General features: G+C 40.8%; 1 protein-coding gene across 14 annotated transcripts in view; it reads left to right on the forward strand.

Annotated features, from left to right (window-relative positions):
• PPFIA2 (PTPRF interacting protein alpha 2) overlaps positions 1–14,414 on the forward strand; it is a 481,936-nt gene that overhangs the window by 253,439 nt on the left and 214,083 nt on the right. Inside the window, exon 1 of one of the 14 annotated variants that reach the window (XM_043446306.1) lies at positions 10,633–10,704. The exons of the other annotated variants lie outside the window; for them this stretch is intronic. The gene's annotated coding sequence lies outside the window, so the exon portion shown is untranslated. Of the gene's footprint in view, positions 1–10,632; positions 10,705–14,414 lie in introns of those variants that run through there. 14 annotated transcript variants of the gene reach the window in all.

The following is a 14,414-nucleotide window of genomic DNA, read 5'->3' on the forward strand; positions in this document are numbered from 1 at the left end:
TATGCAGAGTACATCATGAGAAACGCTGGGCTGGAGGAAGCACAAGCTGGAATCAAGATTGCGGGGAGAAATATCAATAACCTCAGATATGCAGATGACACCACCCTTATGGACAAAAGTGAAGAAGAGCCTCTTGATGAAAGTGAAGGAGGAGAGTGAAAAAGTTGGCTTAAAGCTTAACATTCAGAAAACTAAGATCATGGCATCCAGTCCCATCACTTCATGGCAAATAGATGGGGAGACAGTGGAAACAGTGGCTGACTTTATTTTTCTGGGCTCCAAAATCACTGCAGATGGTGATTGCAGCCATGAAATTAAAAGACGCTTACTCCTTGGAAGGAAAATTATGACCAACCTGGACAGCATATTAAAAGACAGAGACATTACTTTGCCAACAAAGGTCCGTCTAGTCAAGGCTGTGGTTTTTCCAGTGGTCATGTATGGATGTGAGTTGGACTGTGAAGAAAGCTGAGCACTGCAGAATTGATGCTTTTGAACTGTGGTGTTGGAGAAGACTCTCGAGAGTCCCTTGGACTGCAAGGAGACCCAACCAGTACATCTTAAAGGAGATCAGTCCTGGGTGTTCATTGGAAGGACTGATGTTGAAGCTGAAACTCCAGTACTTTGGCCACCTGATGCGAAAATCTGACTCATTTGAAAAGACCATGATGCTGGGAAAGATCGAGGGCAGGAGGAGAAGGGGACAACAGAGGATGAGATGGTTGGATGGCATCACCGACTTGATGGACATGGGTTTGGGTGAACTCTGGGAGTTGGTGATGGACAGGGAGGCCTGGTGTGCTGCAGTTCATGGGGTCGCCAAGAGTCTGACACGACTGAACGACTGAACTGAACTGAACTGAAGAGGTTAAGAATATATGTGAGATATTTTCCACATATTTTCCTCTTGAAAAATTTATCTTGAAGAGTACTTCCAGAGAAAGCAGCCTCCTGAGCTTCTTCCTGCTTATACTGGCCAGAAAGATACTCAGATGTTAGGGGACGTTTCCTCAAAGAAGTGAAAGTAGCATATTTTTTATGTAAAGTGTTGTTCTAACATGTTTTGTTGCTGGAGAAAGGCTATCAAGATGGTCCAAGAAGCAGGAATGGAAAAATTTCTAATGATAACAATGAATGTTATTGAAATCAAAAGAATTGGATGTCTATAATAAGACTGAATGGTTATTAAAAGGAATATGCCAGGGTATTGTTACCTTGATAAGTTTAATAAGACCTATGATCCTACCTTTAGCTTGGCAAGTCCAGAATTTTGTTGTTTTACTATCTCTGAGTAGTTGCTGAACTCATAAGAAGGAAGATAAAATTAATAATGTCATTCTCCTGCTTAAATCTCTTCCATAGCTGCCATAGCCCTTTACCAAAGTTCGAAATATTTAGACTATCATATACTACACTGAAGGGCTTCCCAGGTGGGTCAGTGATAAAGAACCTGCCTGCCAATGCAGGAGACGCAGGAGACACGTTCGATCCCTGGGTCAGGAAGATCCCCTGGAGTAGGAAATGGCAACCCACTCCAGTATTCTTGCCTGGAAAATTCCGAAGACAGTCCACGGCGTCGCAGAGTCAGACACAACTGAGCCCACATACATACTACACTGAATCCATAGTGAACTGTCTTTTTTAAACAGTTTGTTTTAAACTGTTATTTATTATTTATTATTTTTTGCCCCAGACTGGGTTTTATTGCCTCCCTGGCAGAGAAGAGACATCCTTTGGGCAGGTGCTTGGGGCGAGTTCAGGGCCCCCGGGGTGGGGGGGGGGGCGGGGGTGTTCCTCCGCTGTGTGGGGTGAGGCTCAGATTTGGAACTGGGGGGTTAGTGGCCTATGGAGGCTGGGCTTGATGTCAGGGGGCCTTGGTCTGGGCTGGGAGACTCTGCCAGTGAGAAAGGGGTGGTCCCTCATCTCCTCATTCGGGCCTGAGAGCCCCTTTGGGGAGCTGGGAGGGGCTGCGGTGTCTCAGGGAGTGAAGTTGACCCACTGGTTCTCACCAGCGTGGAGAGCGCAGGGGCAGGGGACGCCGAGGTCGGGGGCCCACCTCCTGCAGGGCCGGACAGGTGGGGCCCCTGCCGCCGCGGCGCCCCAGGTCAGCCCGCGGGGTGACGAGGCGGCCGCGCGCTCACGGGGCTCAGGCTCGGCGTGGTGCTGTGTGAGGTCCTCGGCGTGGTTGCTGGCCTGGCTGCCCACGAACATGGTCCAGTTTCCCAGGATCTCAGCCTTGCTCGGACGCCCGTCCTTGGCCGTGTCGCCCTCATGCAGTAAGTGGCTGGCCTCCACAAGGGGCTGATCCTGAGCAGGGCAGCACCCAGTGGCCCACCGCATTCCCGTCCAGCTTCCGGTCCTTGTGCAGATCCCGGAAGTCCTGGAACTGTTCCCACTCCGTCGGCACCCAGGCCGGCTCCTCCTCCCCGGGTTCCGCCTTGTGTAGGTCAGCTGGGATGGGAGAGTCGGGGGCGAGACGGGGTGACGTCAGGGGCGGCTCCCGGGACCTCCCAGCCTGGTTCTGAATTATTTAAACAAGATTTTAAACAGTTACTGAAACATCATTCAGTTCAGTTCAATTTAGTCGCTCAGTCGTGTCTGACTCTTTGCGACCCCATGAACCTCAGCACGCCAGGTCTCCCTGTCCATCACCAACTCCCGGAGTCCACCCAAACCCACGTCCATCGAGTCGGTGATGCCGTCCAACCATCTCATCCTCTGTCGTCCCCTCTCCTCCTGCCCTCAATCCTCCTCTTGCCCAGCATCAGGGTCTTTTCAAATGAGTCAGCTCTTCGCATCAGGTGGTCAAAGTATTGGACTTTCAGCTTCAACATCAGTCCTTCCAATGAACACCCAGGACTGATCTCTAGGATGGACTGGTTGGATCTCCTTGCAGTCCAAGGGACTCTCAAGAGTCTTCTCCAACACCACAGTTCAAAAACATCAATTCTTCCGTGCTTAGCTTTCCTTATAGTCCAACTCTCACATCCATACATGACCACTGGAAAAACCACAGCCTCGACTAGACTGACCATTGTTGGCAAAGTAATGTCTCTGCTTTTTAATATGCTGTCTAGGTTGGTCATAACTTTCCTTCCAAGGAGTGTCTTTTAATTTCATGGCTGCAATACCATCTGCAGTTATTTTGGAGCCCAGAAAAATAAAGTCAGCCACTGTTTCCACTGTCTCCCCATCTATTTGCCATGAAGTGATGGGACCGGATGCCATGACCTTAGTTTTCTGAATGTTGAGCTTTAAGGCAACTTTTTCACTCTCTTTCACTTTCATCAAGAGGCTCTTTAGTTCCTCTTCACTTTCTGCCAAAAGGGTGGTGTCATCTGCATCATTCACATACCATCTAATTTACACACTTAAAATGCAGTCCGTTGGCTTTCAGTAGAATCATGGAGCTGTGCATCCATCACCACAATCAATTTTAGAATAGTTTATTACCCCCAAATATCACCTCCTCCAACTTTCCCATCTCACCTAGTTTTAGCAACCACCAATTTCCTGTTTCTATATATTTGTCTATTCTGGACATTTGATATGAATCAAATTATAAAATATACCATCCGTTGTGACTGGCTTCATTAGCTTAGCACAAGATTTTTAAGGTTTATGAATGATATAGTAAGTATTAGGACTTTTGTTTCTTTTATTTCTGCATAATTTCTATTTTATGTATATACTATCTTTTTCATCAGTCCTTCAATTGTTGAACATTTAGTTTGTTTCCATTTTTTAGCTATAATGAATAATGCTGCTGTGAACATTCATGTTCGAGTTTCTGTGTGGATGTATGTTTGCCATTTTCTTGGGTACATTCCTAGTAGTGGAGTTGTTGGATCATATGATATCTCTTTTACCATTTGAGATATGACCAAACTGGTTTTCAAAGCAGCTGTGCCATTTTACACTTCCATCAGCAGTGTATGAAGTTTCTCTACATCTTTGCTAACCTTTATTATTTATCTTTTTGATTATATCCATTCTAGTACATGTGAAGTGGTATCTCATTATGGTTTTGATTTGCATTTCTCTGATGGTTAATGATATTGAACATCTTTTCTTTTGCTTATTCGCCATTTATACATCTTTGAACTGTCTATTCAGATTCTTTGCTCATTTTTAAATTGGGCTATTTGTGTTTTTATTCTTGAATTGTAACAGTTATTCATGTATTCTAGAAACAAGTGCTTATAATAAGGTACATTATTTTCAAAAATGTTCTTTCATTGTATGGGTTGCCTTTTCTGGATGATTTCATTTGAAGTGCAAAATTTATTAGTTTTGATAGTATATTAGTCAGCTTGGACTGCCATAACCAAATACCATAGTCTTGGTGGCTTAACCATTTATTTCCTCATAGTTCTGGGGACTGAAAATCTGAGTTCATGATACCAGCATGGCCACGTCCTCTTCCTGGCTTACATATGGCTGCTTTCTGTCTTCTCCTCAAATGGTAGAGGGAGAAATCTCTATTTACTGCCTCTTTGTTTTCTTACAAAGGCCAGTAATCCCACTGCCATGACCTCATCTAAATTAAATCATCTCCCAAAGGCCCCATCTCCAAATACCATCAGGTTGGGAGTCAGGGCTTAAAAACCTGAATGCATTTCAGGCCATAGCATATGGTGTCCAGTGTATCTATTTTTTCAGGTGTTGCTTGAGCTTTCAGTGTCTTCTGGAAGAAGCCATCAGCTAATCCATGATTCTAATTTACCCTTGTGGCTTTTTCTAAAAGTGTTACAATTTTAACATTTTAAGGGTGGGGGAGGGGTAGTTGTTTATGCTGCTCCTTTGATCTGGAAAAATTTTTATTCAACAGATACTTTACCTGGCTAACTCTTGCTTGTTTTTCACACATTGCCTTACATGCTCCCTCCATACCCTTAACCACTCCAGGGGTTAGCTGAAACATGCCTGTGCATGATGAATATCCTGGTTATAGCTCCACTGTAGTGTTTCTCATATTATATTATAATTGCTTCACTTACCTTGGTTTATTACATCTTTTTCACATTGTTCACATTGCAACATCTGAAAAAATTGCAGAATCCCCTACATATTGGGGAGTCAATAATACTTTGTGGAGTTAAAGGAATTTTCAAAATGTCAGTTTATTCATTTACAGTGAGAAAGAATTGTCAAATAACTTGGTATCCAAACTGGGCTGACAGATCTCTTCACTGTAGAAAACTACACAGAAAATTCAACTATTCTAACAATCTTTCTTGGTATCCACGGACTCAGAAAATGTTCAGTTCAGTTCAGTCACTCGATTGTGTCCGACTCTTTGCAGCCCCATGGACTGCAGCATGCCAGGCTTCTCTGTCCATCATCAACTCCCGGAGCTTTCTCAAACTCATGTCCATCGACTCGGTGAGGCCATCCAACTGTCTCATCCTCTGTCATCCCCTTCTCCTCCTGCCTTCAATCTTTCCCAGCATCACGGTCTTTTCAAATGAATCTGTTCTTCGCATCAGGTGGCCAAAAGTATTGGAGCTTCAGCTTCAGTCCTTCCAGTGAATATTCAGGACTGATTTCCTTTAGAATGGACTGTTTGGATCTCCTTGCAGTCCAAGGGACTCTCAAGAGTCTTCTCCAACACCACAGTTCAAAAGCATCAATTCTTCGGTGCTCAGCTTTCCTTACAGTCCAACTCTCACATCTATACATGACCACTGGAAAAACCATAGCCTTGACTAGACAGACCTTTGTTGGCAAAGTAATGTCCCTGCTTTTTAATATGCTGTCTAGGTTAGTCATAACTTTTCTTCCAAGGAGCAAGCATCTTTTAATTTCATGGCTGCAGTCACCATCTGCAGTGATTTTGGAGCCCAGAAAAATAAAGTCGCTCACTGTTTCCCCATCTATTTGCCATGAAGTGATGGGACCAGATGCCGTGATCTTAGTTTTCTGAATGTTGAGCTTTAAGCCAACTTTTTCATTCTCCTCTTTCACTTTCATCAAGAGGCTCTTTAATTCCTCTTCACTTTCTGCCATAAGGGCGGTGTCATGTGTCTCTGAGGTTATTTATATTTCTCCCGGCAATCTCGATCCCACGTTGTGCTTCATCCAGCCCAGCATTTCTCATGCCGTGCTCTGTATATGCATGTTACTGAACTTTTAAGTCGTGTAGTGTGTCCTGACAGTTCTAGACTTCTGAAACTCCACTTCTCTCTCCCTTCTCCCTGATGACTCTAATCCTTGAGCTTTGACTCCCTTTCAAAGACAGAGTACTTAGAAGAGCCTTGCCAGCTCTTCCTGTCCTATGGCCTGGGTTTCTTTGTTATTTGGTGCCATCATCTCCCCCTTTTCAGTGACAATTTCTGCTTTAGGTATATATCAGTGCAACATAATAGAACACAAAGTGTTTTTCTCTGGGCCTTGATCCTCTTCTAAATACTGCACACAGTATAATTCTCCAACACAGGACAGTACATTTTAATATACTTTATAACTTCTATAACACCCCCTGCAGCATTTTGTGTGTGTACTTGCTCATTCGTTCATTTGTGTCCTTTTTATGACCCTGTGGACTGCAGCCTGCCAGGCTTCTCTGTCTGTGGAATTTTCCAGGCAAAAATACTGGAGTAGGTTGCCATTTCCTACTCCAAGGGATCTTCCTGACCCAGGGGTCAAACCCACCCCTCTTGCATCTCCCGCAGTGGCAGGCGGATTCTTTACCACTGTGCAAACAATGTCATAGAGAAAATATTTTTGGCTATATAATTATAACTCTTGTTGATTTCTAGAGAGACATGATTTAGTTTTGTTTTATTTAGAGTTAGAGCTTTGTTGGGCTATGTTGGGAGATTTAAATATTCAGCTTGAATGCTATTTTATGTGCCTGGGGGTGCTCGCCACAGCAGGTGTTACCTAACCAGATGCTAAAGCCTTTTAAATTAATACGCAGCATCTTGTCAAACATGCCTCCTGCTTTACACTGTCAGAGCTGTTGAAAATTGGCTTTTCCTGCCAACAGGGTTTTTGGCTGGCGGTGACTAAGCCTGACATGCTTTAGCTACAGTGCTTGCTGGGCCAGGTGATTTTACTAATATATCCAGAATGTTGAGTTTTAATAAGTGTCCAAATTTTTCAAGCACCAAATGAACAGATATCTTTTGGACATTGGTGGAGATAAAAGATTCTTTCCCCCTTTCCATAAAGATGAGTCTAAATCAAGGACAAGGTCGTTAACTGGGTTCTAGAAGTAGAAGCCTTGGTTCCTCTGTGAGGATTCCTCTCTGGTGATCTGCCTCTCTCTACCTCCATACATCTCATACAATAAGATCAGGCCCACAGGCTTTTTCTGTTTGACTTAAAGGACACTGGGAGCTGGAGGAGGTTAAAGGGAAAGGATTCATGAAGTGGGTAACTTTAATCTTGATTCTAGGCCATCGACTTTGTCTTTCTCATCCTAATTTGTAATAGTAGGCAGAGGGCAGGATGTAGGAGTCAGAGAAGCTACTCAAGCTTAGAGACCCAGCCCAAGGAGGAGAGCTCTTCATTAGACACCGTTCATCCTCATCTCTTGGGTCAGAAAATCTACAAAAGGTTTTATGTTATAACCCTGGGTTCTGGCCAGACTTATAGGCAGCCTCACTCCTCTGAAATAGGATCTTATCAAAGCCAACACAAGGATTCAATGAAAGCTCCTCAAATATGTTTTACTCTGTCATTTCACATCTACACCAGATAATATCTTGAGAGTTGTGTAAGCCCCAGGGTAATGGTAATAGATACAATAAAAAAAAAATGCGGAGAGAATAATAGCAGATAAGGTCAGAGACATGTTTTCTAAGAAACTTTAATGAACAATTTCATGATGTTCAGTGATTTTTCTCATGGTTTCTATCTTTACAGCTCTTACTATTATGGCTTAGTTTAATAAGAGAACATACTGTGTTCTTCAGTGTGCTGCATAATAATAACCTGATTAATTGATCAGCAGTAATTTACCAAGTGCAAAGGAAGAGGGGTAAAATAAGCACTTTCTCTTACAAAAATGTGCTGAGTTTACTGTGTCACATGACTTATAATTTTTAATCATTCTAGTCCACTAATGATAGAGTGGAACCCCCTCTTCTTTATAGTTACTCTTGAGAACAATCTTTTTGTCCCTGATTTATTATTAGGAGTGCTATCGGTATCGTCCTCAAAAAGAGGGGATAGATAATTAGCAATGAGATCCATGTAATTTCAGTTACCATAAAGGAACAAAAACATGCATTTTCTTTAATTTCTTGAAGCATCTAATGAAATGTCCCATCCTAACTTGGAAAATTTTGTCTTGGAAGAAAAGTATTAACTGTCAAATAACCACATCTAGCTCAAAAACTACTCAGTATATATCACTTATGAATATCTATTATAACAATGATATGTGAACAAATGTTCACATTTCTACTAATGTCTCATTTTTTTTTATTATTAAGACTTTATTTTTTAGAGCAATATTAAATTCATAACAAAATTGAGAGGAAAGTACTTAGACTTGCCGCATACTCCTGTTGCCCCACATGGATAGATAGCCTCCCTGTTATCCATATAGCCACCACCAGATGATACTTTGATGCATTATCATTTAGAAGTCTATAGTTTACATTATAGTTTACTTTTGATATTGTACATTCTGAGGTTTGGAAGATGTATAATGACATGTATTAGTCATCACAGTATCGTAACAGAGCATTTTCACTGCCCTAAAAATCCTCTGTGCTTTGTCTATTTGTCACAGCCCACTCCAGTTCAAATCCTGGTAACCACTGATGATAAAAGTGACTGTCTCCACAGTTTTAACTTTTTCAGAATGTCACATAGTTGAAATAATACAGTATGTAGTCTTTTTAGATGGTGTCTTTCACTTAGTAAAGTGCATTTCAGGTTTCTCTATGTCCTTTTATGGTTTGGTAGTTCATTTCTCTTTAGTACTGAATAATATTCCATTGTATGGATGTACCATTTCTCTTTTTGAAAGGTTATCTCTGTACGTATTGAAGGACATTTGGGTTGTTTCCAATAAGTACATTGCCTGCTCTCGAGAATTCAACAACAAAGCTGAATCATGTCAAACAAATGACGCTGTTAAAGAGCACCCAGTACCTGGGGCAGCTCTGTACACATTCTGACAACTTAACGTCTCGGAAACCAGCAGGGGTAATATATGAGATGGGCACATTTCAGCGGCAGTGTAGTAAGTGAAGCATGATAGGAACATGACTTGATGGTCACGTAGCCTGAAGCAGCCTGACAGCACTGTATCTGACTCAAGAAACATCCACTTTTGGTGACAATTACCTTGATTGGAAGATTTTTGAAAACAAAATCCCCCAGTACCCATGTCCACATCTACCGTGAAGTGTCATTTGTAAGCATGTTTGATTTTAAACACACCTGCATCTCTCAGGTCATTATTAACAGAATCTTCTTACATTAACATAATCTTCTATTATGCAGTTTTAGCAAAAAGACAAAACAGTGTCTTATTGAAATAGGCATACATAAAAATCAAAGGGATACAAAATAGTATTTGCATAAAGTTGGAATCTAATTTTCCTTTTAAATTGAGCAGGCTTACCCAACAATTTTTGTGAAGACGCTAAAAGTCCAGTTGTGCCTGTCAGATTGTATTAGTTATGCGGGCAACTCTACCTTCAAGCTGTCTAGCCCAGAGCCGACTGTGAGACGCGGCTGTTTCACACAGTAATTTTGGATGACAGCTTTCCCTGGGCTCCCGCAAGTCTAGGAGGCAATTATAAGACCAGAGGTCATTAACACCACATTTGATTACATAACATAATAAAATAGGAAACAATATATGTAGAGAAGAAGAGATAGGATTCCTAGGAAATAAATTTTTTTTTTTGTTTGTTTGTTTCCTAACTAAATTTATAAAGACTCTTGTGAATTTATAGCAACTAATATTCTGAGATTTGTACAGATATAAAATTTAGGCACTATATCAATTATTTTAGCTGATTTGTTTTCACCTCTCTAGTGTAATACTTCTGTTATTAAATCCAGGATGTATGGTGTGGAGAAGATGTATATCTTTACATCTGTAAACTTATGACAAGTTATATCCAGATAAATGCAAAGTTAAAATCCAGAGCTTTCCACCAAGTATTACAAATAGAATTGCTTGAAGAATTTTCCATTTTCAAAAGAGGAGAAACCAAAATATACTAAGTTGGGGGCACAGCCTAAGGAAGTCATTATAAAAACATGTTGAAGTAGTTAATTTGTCTAATTTAAATGCTAGATGGTCAAGTCAGCATGCTTTCATGCCATATGCTTTCCTCAGAGCTATTTTTGAATTGCACAAATGTTAGATGCTTGGAGAATAAATTTTAGAAATGCTTTCTGTGGTTAGGGAGGGTGTTGGTGGTGTGTAGGAAAGCTGCATTTTAGCTCATCCTTTATGTTTTCTCTTCTCTGTCTGATTTACACTCATGATTTTTCAGCCAGTGCTTACTCAATTTATATGGTTGCAGAAATAAGGCCATTGTCAGTTCATTAATTAAGTGGCCCACAGAATGCAGCTTTAATTGAAAGATAAAGAGTGTTAAAATTGTAATTATGATAAACGGATTGTCATAGATTACTCTGGAGACTGCTGCCTGGTGTCAATGACATGAAATTAAAAGGCTGAATTCCCCTCCTGTCACGAAGCTTCTCCGGACCTGCTTTTAGGAGGTGAGGACTCATCTATGAAGTCAAGACCTTTCGGACATTTAGTTAGTGGGAAAATATATCATTTTTTCTTCAAATAAATCTCCTCGAGTAAGCACACCATCCTGAAATGAGGCAAAGAAGTCAGTAGTCTCTTTCCATCCTTCCATCTTTAATATTAGCTATCAAAAAATGCATTTGAAGACGAACAGGCATACTGTTCCCGTATCTGTGTTAAGCTGGCAGCCTGTAGTCTGCGGTGATTTACAAGGTGGAAAGAGACATGAGGAGAAGAGAAGAGGGAGGATGGCCTGAGGAAGCGCTGAATCTATACACTTTTCACCTGACCAGATCCTGTAGGCACAGGATCTGAGTCAATGTATACTTTGCTGATATATCTTTTCCTTTGAAAATACACATGGAGGGACCAAAACAGGAGAAGTTTCTTTGCACTAAACTGAGAACACCTCACTAACCTAAGGGATATTCACTGAAGTATTAGCAGCTCAGGCATAATATCCTGATGACCCTCGTTAGCTCACTTGCCAGCATGCACCAGCAAAACCACTGTTAAGGTACAAAGGCAGGTTCTCTCTTTTTGGGGAGAGAGAGCTGACAAGCTTGAGGGATGTTGATACCAGCACGGATATTGTTGTGGATCAGCATGAGCCTTGCTAGAGCTATTTAGTCTCTTTCATTCAGGTTTTCTCATCCAGAAAGAATAAAGCTGTCATGATGAATAAATGATATAACAAATGTAAAGATCCTAACAATATCTCTAACCTATAATAAGTGCTCAAGAAACAATAGCTTAAAAAAAGGTTGAGGTGGGCAGGAGAGAAAAGAGGTAATACCAAGAAGTTAGTGTTAAAAATTGACAATAGAGAAACTAAATTTCATGCAGTTTCTGAAACTTGTAACTTAGAATTAGGAGGACACAGAAATTAGATAACTTGTGTTAATTTCTAAGAAGCGATACCTTCTTCTGTTGTACAACCAAAACTAACCCAACATTGTAAATCAACTATAATCTGATTTAAAAAAAAAAAGGAAAGCAGGAAGAAGAGAAGGCAAAAAAAGGAAATTATACCTTCAATTTTTTTAAGAAATGTCTTTTTTTTGCTCTCTTTTTAAAGGAACTAATGCTCTATATCATGAGTTGAATTGGTATTAAGAGGGGATTGACATAACTAGAAATGATTTGCTCTGAATAAAAGTATTTTGAGTGCTAAGTGCCTGAAAGTGTATACACATTTTGAGAGTAGGGACTTTAACTTGCTTCTTTCACTGTCATCTCCCTAGCATAGGGGGAGTGGTCATGTGAGTGTGTGTGGTGTGCATGAATCATACTAAAAAGGAAACAGGACATTCCCTTCTGTCTGGGAGGATTTCTGTGGCACTCTGTGTCCTGACCGCTCTTAAAATTCCAAGAAAAAAGTGCAGAGTGGGGAAGGTCATTTTGGTTCTCGGGAAAAGTAAGAATTTTGGCAGGCTGTGTTTGGGAAACAAAATGACTAGTTTGAAAAGTTGTTGAATATGGTTTGTGATTGGCAACTGACCTACTAATTCTGTCTCAGTGATTCAGAGCAATCTCCTTTGACTTTAGATGCGGAGGAAGAAATGAAGTTTTCATCTAAAATTTATCCTTCGCTGCCTTTAGCTTCTGACAGTACGCTGTGTTATACATTATGTTCTGTAACTTACCTCTTTTCACGCAAGATTGTATTTTTGAAACATTCACGTGTCATTATATCAAGATCTAGCCAACTTGTTCTGCCTTTTACACATGTGCATTTACTATATTTGATTCATCCATTTTCCTATAGATAAAAATCTTGATTGTTTCCATTTCTTGGCCACAAAACCAGCTTTCGTCATAATCTCTTCTGTGCTGATGTCTATAGTATATTTTCAAGAGCAAAATATAGACCATAAATCATTTCTCAAATCTATTTGGCCATTTCTCTTGGCTGGGAAATGTGTGGAAATACTGTTCTATGCAATATAGTTTAAGAAACTCTAGATTAGAGAAGTAACATATGGGTTAAATATGCATTTTTATTTTGAGATTGAATAAGACTGAAATAGCATGTCCAATGAACAAATGATAAATACGAATGTGTGATTTGGTAGGAACAATAGTATTACTTCATATATATGCAATAAAATATAGCAAAGAGTAACACCATTGCTATGTAGAATATAGGACAGTATAATTTCAGATATTGGAGAAAACAACAGCAACGAAGCAAAAAGAATATTGAGCATGTTCGGTTCAGTTCAGTCACTCAGTCGTGTCCGACTCTCTGCGACCCAATGGACCACAGCACGCCAGACCTCCCTGTCCATCACCGACTCCTGGAGCCTACTCAAACTCATGTCCATCAAGTCAGTGATGCCATCCAACCATTTCATCCTCTGTCATCTCCTTCTCCTCCTTCCTTCAATCTTTCCCAACATCAGGGTCATTTCAAATGAGTCAGTTCTTCACATCAAGTGGCATGTTATAAATGATCAAATTCTAACAATCTCAGAAAAAAGAAATGAACTCTTAGTTATTTATACATTTTAAAAAGTGTTTTTGGTATTAAAACTAGCATTTATGAGATGAACTATTCACTTATTGTTACAAGGATTTACTGAATATCTACAATTTGTCCAAAACTCTGCTAAGTCCTAAAGCTATAAAAACAAACAAGGTAACAGCATTGTTTTAAAGGACCATGCTGTTAATTTGGAGGAGATGAACACATAATTCAATTATTATGAAAAATACAGTAACTGCGTTGCTAGATCGTGAACAAGCTATAATAGATCATTAACAAGTCAAGCAGGTACTTTACAAATATGTCAGTTAGTCAGAGACGATAGGGAAAAGTATTCTTGGTAAGGGAAATAGTATGTGAAAGGAGTAGAAAAAAAGAGAGATAGGAAAATCTAAAGGTAGAGATAGAAACAGGAAGGAGAAATCTTTGGTAGAGGCAGAAGATAGACCTGCTACGAGGAAGGTACTAGAGAGCAAGAGTTACCTGTTAGTCAACAATGCCTCTAAGCACATAAACCAGTATTACTTCCTGTGTGGCACTTTGGTGGTGGGTATTTTTCTGGGCTCCAAAATCACTGCAGATGGTGATTGCAGCCATGAAATTAAAAGACGCTTACTCCTTGGAAGGAAAATTATGACCAACCTAGACAGCATATTAAAAAGCAGGGACATTACTTGGCCAACAAAGTTCCATCTAGTCAAGGCTATGGTTTTTCCAGTGGTCATGTATGGATGTGAGAGTTGGACTGTGAGGAAAGCTGAGCACCGAAAAATTGGTACTTTTGAACTGTGGTGTTGGAGAAGACTCTGGAGAGTCCCTTGGACTGCACGAAGATCCAACCAGTCCATCCTAAAGGAGATCAGTCCTGGGTGTTCATTGGAAGGACTGATGTTGAAGCTGAAACTCCAGTACTTTGGCCACCTGATGCGAAGAGCTGACTCATTTGAAAAGACCCTGATGCTGGGAAAGATTGAGGGCAGGAGGAGAAGAGGATGACAGAGGATAAGACGGTTGGATGGCATCACCGACTCGATGGACATAGGTTTGGCTGGACTCCGGGAGTTGGTGATGGACAGGGAGGCCTGGCGTGCTGTGGTTCATGGGGTCACGAAGAGTCGAACACGACTGAGCGACTGAACTGAACTGAACGGAACTTTGAGTGCTTATCAGTGATGAAAGCTCCTGATA

The sequence above is a fragment of the Cervus canadensis genome, chromosome 25, assembly GCF_019320065.1.
Source record: "Cervus canadensis isolate Bull #8, Minnesota chromosome 25, ASM1932006v1, whole genome shotgun sequence".
NCBI classification, from domain to species: Eukaryota; Metazoa; Chordata; class Mammalia; order Artiodactyla; family Cervidae; genus Cervus; species Cervus canadensis.